The 13,302-nt window shown below is 39.5% G+C and overlaps 1 long non-coding RNA gene across 2 annotated transcripts in view; it reads left to right on the forward strand.

The window, feature by feature from the left end:
- The window catches only part of LOC120325012, a 101,069-nt gene that overhangs the window by 8,047 nt on the left and 79,720 nt on the right, over positions 1-13,302 (forward strand). Inside the window, exon 4 of one of the 2 annotated variants that reach the window (XR_005566771.1) lies at positions 9,084-9,202. The exons of the other annotated variant lie outside the window; for it this stretch is intronic. This is a non-coding gene — a long non-coding RNA (uncharacterized LOC120325012). Of the gene's footprint in view, positions 1-9,083; positions 9,203-13,302 lie in introns of those variants that run through there. 2 annotated transcript variants of the gene reach the window in all.

Below are 13,302 nucleotides of genomic sequence, written 5' to 3' on the forward strand. Positions count from 1 at the left end.
AGAAGTTTCTGAATGTCTTTCTGCTCAGTTAATTAGTTCACTCTCTAATCGGAATTATTTGGAAGGTGCCTCCCTCTCGGGCCACGTGTGATGGAACAGTATTGAAAGGTGCAGGAATACCCAGTGACCCGATCCCATGTAGATGTTAATCTGACACTGCTTGTCCATATGTTCCTTATGTTCCTTTTCATGAGAAGCCCAAAGACACTCCATCATCCAAATTACATTTCCCTATCTTGATTAATCTGTAAGTCTTTAATTGACTGTTCCTTCTATCTGTTGGTGACATAGGTCTCTTGTGTCAGCTTTTTTCCTTTCAGCATGGAATCATTCTGCATTTAGAAAGCAGAAGGATAGTTTTTGCATTTCAGTTTAATTTGATATGACATTTTGGGTACCCTGCAGGATACTTTTCTCGTGGTTTTTTTAAATACGTTATCAGAATATAAAATTTATTCATTACCTTAAATAATAAAGTGTTCAAGTTATTTACTTTTTTATCACTAGGACTTTGTTACTTCCTTGAACTGGAAGTTTCTTACAAAACCAAGCCCATAAGAGGCAGTGACATTGGGAGTAAGGCAGAAAAATGCAAAATGAATTCCCAGGTTAAAAAAAAAAAGAAAAAAAAGAAAAATTTCTTGAACTAAGATGAGATCCAGAGGATGAATTAATTTTTTAAGTATGTAAGTAGAAGAATCTGCTTGTTTAAAACTTATTTTGAAGAACTTTTGTTGCTGCTTAAACGGCTTGTGAATTTTTGTGCAGTCTGTTTTTATAAACCCATCCAAAGATACCTTGTGATGATCCAGCTGTTACTAATATCTGTAAGCTGCAGAGAGCACGGTTGGGTGCATTGAATATCTCTCTGCAGAAAAAGGCCAGGGCTCATATTAAAAGATTAATTGTGTCAGCTGGTTAATGTTCTTACTTGAAGTTGGTGTCCACTGAAAGCTAGAGGAAAGTCTGTCTCACATGAGGAGACTGGGTTCTTATGAATGTGTCATTATATTCAAATGTGGCAAATCTCACATTAACTGAATTTCTTACTCGTCTTAAATGATTCTTTGCTTGTGAGCCTGGCATAGTTATATGGCAAAGGTGTGAGAATGTAAGGGATCCCTAGCTGAGTTCAGGTAAGATGTGGTGTTGGGTGTGTTTAACGTGTTAAACTCATACTATGAAACTTCAGTGTGGTTACAAAATGTCTGCCAAGAATTGCCATGCAAGAAGTATGACACTATAAAATCCACAACTCGTATCCTGGTACTATTGAATCACACTTTAATAAAGTCACAAGTATTGGAGTCCTCTTTCTGGTAGGTTCTGGTCTCAGATTCCCTTCAGCCACCTGCTGATAAGTGTTTGCCTACCCCTTACTCCAGAAGTTAACAATCTGTTGCAGTGCAGCCCTTCACATAGTTTTCAAAATGCCTGAGCTCCTTTGGGAATTGAATTTGCAATAAAAATGTAAAATATTTCTAGAAGTTACATTGAAAAACATATGGGAAAGAACTCATCTATAGTTACAGCTTGGCACTGTTGTAGCCTGGCTTAAGCTCTGCAGCAGGAATAGCTGATACCAATGGGAGGGAGGGGAAAATCAGCCTCTCACATATGTTTTGCCTGTCCTGTTTCTTCTCTAATACATGCCAATGTGTTATTGTCACAGATGCCATCAGAAAGGCTTTTCCACCTTCAGCAAATACATTTTGGGGCAAAGCAGGTGAAATCACTGGTGACTGGGAAATTTTAGCCCAAAGTAAAACAAAGCTGAGGCCACAAGTTGTTTTCCTTTCTTGACACAGCTACATCAGAAATATGGTAACATTCCCACTTTGATTAAATAATAGGGAGAAAGAAGGTGGGCATAGGAAGCAATCTGAAATAGGGTAGTTCCTATTTTAATCTGAGATTACCCAGAGGAGAAATTGTTTTACATGTTAATTTGAAAATACAGGCTGACAAAGTGTTCTAGGGGAACCTTTGCAAACAGACACATTTCCAACACATTTTCAGTGAGAATTTGATACTTTGCTTTTCCATGATATCTTTGGATGCTTTCTGGTTTGATTCTATATTGTGTCACTCCCTAGATGTGTTACAGAAGGTGGTATTTTCACATTTCCTTCATAGCTCTTGATGTCCAACACTGGTGGTCAAGCCCAGAGCTGGTACTCTGCTGTTACCCTTGGTAACTCTATTCTCTCAGTTGTCTCCTGGTCTTCGAATAAACTACAGACTCCCAGATCTTGTTGAGCTCTTCTTCTTCTTCTGAGGGCTCTTTCTCTGTCTGCCCTTACACATTGATCTGATGCTTCCCTCCCTGAAAATGAGGGAGCCTGCAGAGGGGTAACATCTTTCCTCTTCTCACAGAAGGTTCCACCTGATCCAGTCACGGCATTCAGATGTGGCTGTAGTACCCAGATTTGGGGGTGTGCCGAGGCTTCCCATAGTTTTGTTTGTGCATTTGATATGTTCTACTTTCAAACTCATGGTTTTGAATCTCAGTTTTCCTGTTTTTTCTATCAACTCAGGTGATGTCATGGTGTTTTCTTTGGTTTGTAACAGGAACCCTCTGTGAGGTACCACCTTGCATGTGCCCTCCAAGCAGATGTAAATCCCAAGCATTACAGACCACCCTAGGAAAAAATGTAACTCTTTAGAAATGTTACCTGATTTGGCACAGGAAAAGATAAAATCTGGTCAAATAAAAAGGAAATCAAGTTTTATTCAATCAACACATTCCAAAGCCTTTAAATAAATTAGCTATGATAATTTGGTGTGTTTACTTTACACAATTCCAGAAACTTTGTCTTCTGTTTCTTAAACAAAAATCACTTAGGAGAATAACTGTGTTAGGCTAAAAGGGTGTTTTAATCACCTTCAAGCCCTGTTTTCAAGGAGAAACATTTAACTTTTTTTTCCTGAGCAAAGCATTTGAGTTCCATTATTTGGTATCTTAAATGAATTACAAATATTTCAGCCACTATCTTTTAAGATAGTCTAAGCAACTGTAATTACTTTCTAGGTTTTAGCATATGTTAGAGGCTGATGCACTTAAAATGAGGTGGTTTTTTTTTTTTAAATTTCATTTTCTTTTCCTTATAGGAATTAGTGGAGCTGAATTATTCTGAATATGTTTATCTCCCTTAATGATAGTGACTAGTTTCAGCTGCAGTGTTAAGTGGTTAAGAATATTTAAAAAGACTCTTTCAGGAAATATATGAGAAACAAGAAATTATATTTGGATTCCATGTGAGTTCTTTAAAGCTTCACTTAAATTCTTCTCCTTACCATTTCAAGTCTGAACAGTGGAATTAGCAGTGTAAGTCTTGACTGTAAATGTAATTTGTATATATAGGATTTTCCTTTATCACGTTAGCATAAGTATTTGTTCTGAAATTATTTGAAGTGGCTTAGAAACCATGACTTAATAGATGTGTAAAAGTGTCCATACTGTGCTGTGACTACATGGAACCATGAATATTGCAGTATTCAGCTCACCTTGTTTTTCACAGGCAGTGATGCTTCATTGCTGTGCTTCCTAACAAGCTTAATGTTTGTCACTATAAAAATTTTCATCAACTGTAAAAGAAATTAATTAGTTAATTACCTTGTATTTACTAACCTCGGATATCCTGAGATACAGTTCAATGCTGCCTAGAATATATCACTGACTCTGTTTTATCTTCTGCTACTGGGCAAAACAAACACCTGCAGAGGTGGCCTTAATTTAGCAGATACTAAGGCATCAATATTTTTGCAGTAAAGCAAGAGGTTTTCCAGTCTGTCAGTCTTGATTGTTTTTGTCACAGAGCACATGGAAAGGATGCAGTGAACAGCTTTCAAAACAATTTTTATTCTGTCCCTTCAGAGTGTCTGCAAACTCCTTTAGAATGGTGACATCAACAGCTTCATGAACTCATCATGGCTTGAAATGTCCACACTGTTAAGATCAGATTCAGTGTCTGTTAAGGACAGGCTTGTGCAAAAGTTTCTTTGATACGACCTCGTAGCCTGGCAGCAAACTGTTATTAGTGGTTCTGAATGTTTCCTGCTTCCTACTTTTGGCACCTTAGCTGAGGAGTGGGGGCTCTGCAGGTCTCTGAACCCTGGTGGGTACCCTGGAAGGCCAGTGTGTGGTAGATGGTGTGATGATTCTGTGGCACTGCTGTTCATGTCTTACTCCTGTAAAAATCCCCCTGAAGAGCTGCTCTTCATCTGTCTGTGCCAGTCCCGTTGGTGCCCTGTGCAGCACTGGAGCAGAGAGCACACATTCATCTCCTGAACGTGACTGTCAGACAGTGCATGACAACTGCCAAACCAGCTAAAGGTAAAATCTGTGAGTCAGTGAGCCTAAATAATTACACCCAACCTCCAGCACGTGTGTGTGTGCTTCAAGAGAAATCCTTTTGGAACGGCATCTCAGAACATCAGTGCGAAAAGAGGCAGGGTCTGTCTTTTGTTCTTTCTGTTGCCTTCATCTTCCACTTACCTTCAGTAGTTTTTCATATTTACTAGTGGGGTTTAGAAAAAGCAAGGCTTTATTTTTGTAACATTTTCCTGCACCTTTTCCAAAATGAACTGTTGGGAAATAGCCACGGAAATGCAGCTAAAGGTAAATCTGCTGCACAGGCCATACAGTCAGCATGGAGTCTGGACACATTCCCTCTTGCTGCCATGCTGTCAGTTGGTCTATTCTCACCTGTGTCTCTGCAGATAAATTGCAATATTCTCTGTGCCAAATGTCCAAGGATCATTTCTCCCCCTCAGGAAACTGTGGGAGAATGTTCCTTCTAAATACAGAATGACCTTTAATAACTCCTGCACTCCAATGACAACAAGCCCTAGAAGAATAAATTCATGGATTGTATATAATCTGGATCAAAATACTTGCAGGGACACAGGTGAAACCTGCAGCATAGATATAGCCATAGTACAGCAGTTCTTTATAGAATAGTCTGCAATGATTTGGATTTAAAGATGTAGACTATTTTTTTGTTTCTAATTCTGGAAGGTTCTTCAAGCTTGATTTCTTTATTAGGTTTTTTCCTTGAATTTTTTTGCTGAATTTCTTTTGTGCTATGCCTTTCTTGCTGCATCTTTCCTTTGAACCTCCTCTTCTTTGTGTTGTATTCAAGCTGAGAGATGTTCCAGATGCTTCAAATAGCCTCTCCATGACTCTGCACCCCAGCAGATTTGCCTGTGCGTCCACACAGGGGGAATTTGACACCCTGATGCCTCATGAAGACAATGTCAATATGTCCAAAGTACCCCCTGAGCCAGAGCTATTTGTGTTGCTTTCTTCACTTGGGGCAGCTTTACTTCTGACAATGAGTAAATCTGGAATCTAATTATCCTGTTCTATTCAAGCAGCTGCTACAAAGAGCTGAAAAGGAGAATTCCCCTCAGTGCCCAGGTTGTGCTGTGTTTGTTTTGCAGAATCGTTCATGTTTCGCATAAATAACGAAGCAGCTCAAACACACAAACTTGCTGTAACACATTGAAAATTAGCACAAAGTTCTGGATAAGCTATGACTCAGTGGCATGGATGAGCCAGCTCTTGTTCCACTCAGACTGAAAGGTTTACTGCTGCTGGACCTTGGCCTGAAAAGTCAAGAAGTTCCCCTCTTAGTCCTGGTGCACATTATGTGTGTCTCATTCTCTCCTCCTTGTTTTAACTCCATGTTGATGTGGGTGTCACTATTATCTCTATTACTGTGCTGTGTGAATTTATCAACCACTATAATTAATTTACAGGGAGGCTGTAAGGTGGTCCTATCTAACACTGTTTGTTATATGTTTGGGTTAGGAAAGCAAATAAATTCCAGTTCTGTACAGTGATGCTTAAAGCAGTTTTCTCCAATGCTTTAAGTATCCCGGTGTAGGGAAATACTGTTTTCTGTAAAAAAACCTCCTAAGACCAAAGGAGGTTTGGGATGGTATTACACAGCTGTAGAAGGAAATCTCTTCACTGTGTATGAACAGCCCTCATTAGATAGAACTGCCAGGTATAAAAATAATTTTGAGAATCAGGAATGTGTCTATTCTGTTTGCATTCATATATCATCTCTTTTAATTTTCATGAAAAGAAACAAAGGAAAAAGGCCATGGCTGGTCACTGGTGCAGCTCTCTCTACTGAGTGGTGAAATCATTCATTCTCTCCTAGCTGCTGGAAGGACTGCTTGAAAAGTGCTCTGCGTGGTCCCAGGTGGGAAATGAGGAATCAGAAAGTGGATGGAAATCAGTTCTTTGACACAGCTGTGCTTACACAGAGTTTTAGATGTGGAGGGCTCTGTGCATTTCATTTCTATCTATTTGTGCTACATGAGGGGATCTGAAACCATCCTACACCATGGCTGGAAAGCTACCGTGAATCAGAATTCCCAGCATCAGCTTTTTCCCAAAAATTAAATGAATCTATAATAAATCAATTCTCTTGGGAACAAAAATGTCAAATGTTGGCATTTCTAATTAACAAGGCGTGTCAGTGTCTTAAAATTTAATGTGTCCCATGTCTTTATGGAATAGTCTCTTACAGCTGTAATACTGTTCATTTGACACCTCATAAATAATAATTTTCACATGAAGACTTCTGTATGGAAGACATTTTAGATTATCTGAATGAATTAATACATAAGAATTTGATACACTGCAGAGAAACGGGCAAAATTAATAGCGAGTACTAAAAGTCATCAACCAGAGCTATGTAATTTTGGTTGTAACTCAGTGTTGATGTTGTTATGCAATAACCTTCCTTCTGATAATATTTTATGTAACTGGGTCAGCAAACAAAGACTGTTCTGCTTCATAGGAACTCCCTTTATGAAAGCAATTTACTGATTCCTTTTAGGATAGAGAGAAGAAAGTAATCCTCAGTAGCAATAGAGTAACTTTCTGGGAGTTTGTGCAAGCAAGTTTAAAAAACAAACAAAAGCAACCCCCAAAAATTCCCTCAGGTGAATTCAAAACTCCTGTTTCCAAGAGGAGATAAGTTATTTTGGTAGAAGTTGTATGCTCTGAAGTTTCAGTGGATTTCTGAAGTTGAGAAGTTCGTGTAGAGCCAGATGAACTTGGAGCATTTAGTAGAGAACAAAACCAGAGAACAAACCACTAAAATCCAAACTGACTTGTCTTTTGCTTTAGAAATGTTTTCTCTAAGTTCTGTAAATAGGGCTCTGCTATAAGGAGGGCTTCTGACTACTCACTGTTGTTACAGGCCCTTGAGGAGAACAACAGTTTTGGAGTCTGGATGAAAATCAGCCCTGTTCAGGTGATCTGAGTTTCCCCACTGGTCAGAAGTGAGAGAAAAAATTCCTCTTCTTGGGGAAGGGGTGTGCTGGGGAAGAGTGTGCTCTGACAGACCAAAACCTCTATCAGCTTAGTAAGGGGCATGTTCTCTGGAGGGCAGAAAGGATGTGACCTGGGATTGTCCATCTGTTATTAAGGTGTGCTGCATTCCCCAAGCAGTGATCCAACTGCATTTCTTGTAGATTTTGACTTCATTCTTAGAGGTCTGACCTCATACATAACATGTTTGACATGGACTGGGGGAGTGGGGGAAGGCAGGGCAGTGGTGCTTGATGTAGTTGTGTGTTGGTTGGTTTTTACACCCTTATGTCTTACTGCTGTATTTTCTCCCTTTTGAGGTGATTGAGCCTTAACCAAACTCAAAGTCCCAAGGCAGGGATGCTCTGAGTTTCCTTAGGGACGTTTCACTTGTTCAGGCTCCACCCTGTGACCAGGGGACTGATCTGAACTATCAAGCATATTGCACTTTTTCTTCTGTAACTACCTCCCTCATGCACATGCTTATCTAGTTGTGTTCCAGGTACGGTTTGGATTGTTTTAAATTAGGTTTAGCAGCAGTAACCTTTGTTTGTCCCAGGAAATTGGCTGTTAGCTTAAGGCTGTATATTGCAGTGCACACACCAGCAAATTTATCTTATTCTCAGGCCCAAAGCTTGAGATACCAGGCCTTTTTCTGTTTACTTGGCATATGTGATGTGGGTACATTTTTATTGCCCACATTCCACCTCTTCATTATTCTCATTCTCTGTTTTCATCTCATTTAAAATGTCAGAATCTGCCACTTCTCTGCCAGTTCCATGATGGTCCTGCACTGGCAAACCCCCTGAATTGTGCTGTAGTTATTTCTGCAGGTGGACAGGGCAGTGTACTGGCAAACCCCCTGAGCTGTGCTGCAGTCATTGCTGCGGGTGGAGAGGGCAGTGTCTCTTGAGGTTTCTTTTAGATGGTGTCAGTGTTGGTGTTTGGGTGCTGTGTATTGAAACTTCATTTTCTAGCTGTCGTTATCTCTGTATTTGATTATTTGGGTCGGAACCATAAACCTGTGACTTATTTTTATAACCAAGTTTACTGGTAGCATGCTGGGTTTTTAGCTTATTTGTTATGTATTACACAACTGTTTTGTCTGTTCCTGTTTCCTGGTTAGGTACAAAGTAAGAAGGCTTAGTTTGAGGGGTAGCCTTGAGTGACAAAACAAACTGATCTATCAACTTCTCCAAAACTTCTGGTGACTTGCCATGCTCAGGAAGGAGAAGTCAGCACATCTAAATTAGAAACTTTCTCAGCTTGGTGTGTGATATTTGGCATTTCTACTTTCCAACAAGTAGCCTTTTTTTTTTTCTAATGTATCATGACTGGAAATTATTTTTGTTAAATTTACTGTAAATACTTTAACCTTAACTATCAGACCTGTCTTTTCACTACCTCTTACCAAGCCATACACAACAGTACAAAGGATTGTACCTTCCTAGTATTTGGAACCCCCTTTATTCTGCAGTGAAATTATTCTACATGTGCAGTAGTGGTAATTGTAGCATTTTGCAACCACACAGGAATTCTTACACTTGTGGAATGCAGAATTTCTCCTGATGAAAACCCATTGCCCTTGAGGGGTTACAGTACAAGGAAGGCAGCAAAATCTCTCGTTATATTCTGAATCTTGATGTTAATTAACTGTATGCTCTTATTTTATAACCCCAAGATGATATTCAGGTTTGCAGTTAGCCTGCTCTCAGCCAAAATAAAATTTTCTCCCCATCTCCTGTGGCAGGCTTTGCAGCAGAGATCAGCTGTGGAACCTTGCTATCAACACTGCAAGCTGAGATGCTTCTTTCATGCAAATTATGACTTCTGTGAGCAAGTGATAAGCTTTTTCAAACAGCATGGTAACCTAGCAAATAAAAAGCCTCCTTATTTGCTTGAAGGAGGGGCTTCTTTTGTACGCCTCTTAGTGACTTTAATTTCCATGTGATTAAATTTTGATCCGTTAATGATTTCACTCTGATGGGTGACAGAAATGAGGGACAAGCAGGAGAAACTGGCACGTCATTGCTTGCAAATGAGCTCGTTTGAAAAATGTATAAAGTAAATTTCAAAATTCAACTGAATTGATTTTCTCTTCAAATTAAATTATGTCGTATTCTCCTTGTTATTATTTTGTCATAAAGATGTCTAGAATTCTGATCAGGAAACAGGTCATCAGGCACAACTTGACTGAAGTATATAGCAAAAATAACTAAAGAAATCCCAGAAGACTTGAACCACCTGATGTTTCCCATGATGATGTTTCCTATGATGCTTATTGCACATTAAGTATTTAGAGAGCACTGTTAGTGAGTTTAGTTGGATAGCAAGTGTTCAATTAGTAAGGTAATGCTTAGAGTAAAATATTTTTGATGCTTCCACTGTTGGAATGCAGAAATCTCTGAGATAATCTCAGGAGGAGCAATAGGGGTAGGAAACCACTAATTCAGCCTAGAGGTCCAGACTCTGAATGCCCTTGCTAAAGCAGAATCATGGAATCACTTAAATAGCTTCAAGTAGTAGTTGTTTTAATTAAGTTATTTCTCTGTAAATTACATTGGGATCCATTTATGACAGAAAGGTGTCTGGGGGGACTTGTAGAAGGACTGGTAATAATACAAGGACAACATTAACCAGGATATTGATTCTTGTAAAAATGCCACAATGATAATCTATTAAATGCATACAATTTTGATTATTGTACCCATCTTGAACAGTGCAAGCTGTTTGAATCTGTGCTTATTTATTTACAATAGTATTAAAGTCATTGACTTATTTTGCTGTAAAACAAATGAGAATTAAAATTAGGCTCAAGTTTTCCAACCAAGGATGACATGATTTAATGTCACGTGAGATTAGAGTTCCCCACTGGCTTAAGATCTGATATCACCAAGAGATTCTTTTGAGAAAAACCACTGTAAACCTTACAACTGCTTTCACAAGAAAAGGCAAGTGCCACACAGCAGGCTTCAAATCCTCACTTTAGGTTCTCCATCAGCAAGGGAATCCTCCACCTGAAATTGCTCTCTATAAGAGAATAAATCAGACTTCTACCAAAAAGCTCTGCTGGCATAAGATGGTGGTTTTCTTCCATGAGATGTTACTGTTTTATAGCCCATCTGTTTAGTGCAGTTTTAATATTAACCAGGAGAAAGGTAGGAATGAAAGGTTGTAAAAAGGACTCTGGAAAACCTTGCCCAGTTAAAATCACTGGCAGGCAGATTCCTTCCCTGAGTGCTGCTGAGCACAGTATTTCATAAAGAACCAGTATTGGCAGAGATGGCAAAACCTCAAGCTTTCTATTGTCCATTTGTCCTCAGGTGTATTTCCCATAAAATAAAAGCTTTAATGAAAAGGGAAACACATTATTTGAAAGGTATGAGCTCTAGACATCTATGTGACAATGCCTGCAAAAGCAAAAAAAGAAAACACCCACCCCACCCCTCCAAAAAAACGCCCAAATAAACAAAAGAAAAATCACAAAAAGTCCACCCCCAAACAAATTGAGACACTCCTGAAGATGTAATGAGCCTTCTTCGTGTGTGTATATCTAAACTCAGCTTAGAGAAGGTTATTGCTTTTTTGCATTGCAGTCTTACATTACAGTGCAGCTCTTGTGTGTACATGTTCACATGTTTGCTGAGGAGTAAATCCCCCTGATTTAAATTCCTTTTCCATGAGCAGCAAGTAGGGTGGCAAATTTAGTAACTACTTTGTTGTAAAAGCTGCAAGTCAAGGAATGTAGATGCAACATCATGGTGACTTTGATACAGAAAACACTAAGGATTTTTTTATTGTGATGCTTTACATGGTGTTTGACCCTTTGATGTTAAGCATGCACAAGGCAAAACCTAACACATTAGCATTGGATGTTTTCCCTTTGCATTTTTAAATATTTGTGGGTTTGCATTCTCTGTCTGACCCTGTGAAGTGTGACAGGTCACAAGGCTTGCTTTGCATGTCAGACAAACAGGTCTCCTGGAGCACTGGACCGTCCCCAGTGTCACAGTGGAACGTGGCTGAATCAAAAGGGGGAAAGGACACGTACAGCTGCAGGTAGAAACTCAGTGGTGGTGTTTTACCTGAAATTTTGAACTGGCATTAACAGAATGATCATGAACTTGCAGCAGTTGCTCTTTGAGAGGTGTCTTTTCTGATTTATAATTACATAGTGCCACCAGTTATGGCTATTTCTAGAATTGCAGAGTAGTATAGATTGCAAGGGGCCTTTGGAGGTCATTCCAACTCCCTGTTTCAAGTAGGACCACTGAGATTCAGCCTATAAACAACTACTGTGCCTCTGCGTAGCATGGGCAGAGTTTGGTACTATAATATAGATCTAAAGAAGATCTAAAGAAAACACTTAGTCCTGATGCAAATTTGTAGCATCCCATAAAGTACTTTTGGGTCTGGTTGTCTAAAAACGTGAGGGATAACCGTTCAGGCATTCATGTGTTCTCTACATTGCTGGACTTACTTTTGCCTCCAAGCTTGTATGAAAAACATCTCTTCAACTTGGATGTGAAGGCAACTTTAGGTATATATAAATAATGCCTGATGTTTATCCCACATAGACCAGAACCGTAATCCCACTGCTCTGAATCAAATTTTAAATATGAAAACACAATGAGACAGACCAGAGAATCCTCCTGCCTAGTGGAATATATTGTGAGATGGAACTGAAGAGGTTACTATGAATGTAGATCAGTTCCTGTACCTATTCCAGCAGAAATCAAAGCTTAGCATTTGTATTTCCCATCTGCATTTGAACCAACTCTTTTAGCTCTAGTCAGGAGCCCTTAATCTGGCAAGTATGATGTGTTTTATATATTGTGTCCTCCACAAGAAGCTGTGACCTAAAATCAGGTACAACTTGAGTGAAATTTGCACATGCTTTAGCAGGCACTGCAGTTCAAACTAAAATGGCTTTGAACAGACCTTTGAAGCAGCTTTGGCAGTTACATGTTACAATGTGGGGACTGCTTTATATGTAAAATGGTTCTGCACTGTGTGCATTTGAAAGCACCAAAGAATTGCAATGCTAACGGGGACCACAGGTGATTTTGTTTAGACACTTCAATATGTTTCAAGAACATCATAATCTGGATGCTTTTTCCAGTGCTCACGGGCACTAAAATGGCTTAAATGATTAGCACAGCAGCTTGTGGTGCAGTTGTGGTTAAACACAGGTGAGCCCAATGGGACAGCATTTTCTCTGTTCCCAAACAGGTCACAGAGGTGTTCTGAGTGAAATGGGAAAGCTGCCATCAGAGGGAAGGGGTGACATCCAACCCAGCCAGTCAGTCAGCCTGGAGCAGGAGGTGCAGAGCATGGGCAGCCTGGCTGGGCTGTGACTGCCAAATCCGAGGGGGTGTCAGAAATTGCTCCCAGCAGCAGCTTTGCTCCAGAAAGTTATTTTCAGTTTGACTCATTTCAAGGCTCAGTCTGTAACAAACTGCAGTGTGGGGGACAAGGACAGCTGGCTTGGGCAAACAATGTCAGAGGGATGTGCCCGTTTCTTACAGTGGTTTTGCCACTGAGGAGTATCAAGTACGAAAGCACATCCTGCAGGAATGTCTGTGCAAGGACTGAGTTCTTTGTAGCAGCTTAGACAATGCTGAGTCTCTGTGTAGGCAACCTTGCTCATAATTAAGTTGGTCTCAATTTGGTTTGATCTAAATTACAGTCAAGGTGAATTAAGACACATGAAATAAGCTATTTACATTCTGAATTAAAGCAACTACATCATTTTATGCAATGTAATCAATGTCCTTCAAATTCAAGGCTTAAGCTCTTCTAAGATCACCAAGTGCTGTGAGTCTGAAAACTCTTGTGGGGTGCAATATTTGGGGAGTACAAATGCAATATCTTTCTAAAATCACATCAGCTAAATGTAAGTAGTTGGTATGTTATCTATACAGACAAAGGTCATATTGAACAAGGCAGGAATAAATGTGCTGTGAGCT

Source organism: Pipra filicauda, unplaced genomic scaffold (assembly GCF_003945595.2).
Source record: "Pipra filicauda isolate LSUMZ 115617 unplaced genomic scaffold, ASM394559v2 scaffold127_size2900866_pilon, whole genome shotgun sequence".
In the NCBI taxonomy this organism is placed as follows: Eukaryota; Metazoa; Chordata; class Aves; order Passeriformes; family Pipridae; genus Pipra; species Pipra filicauda.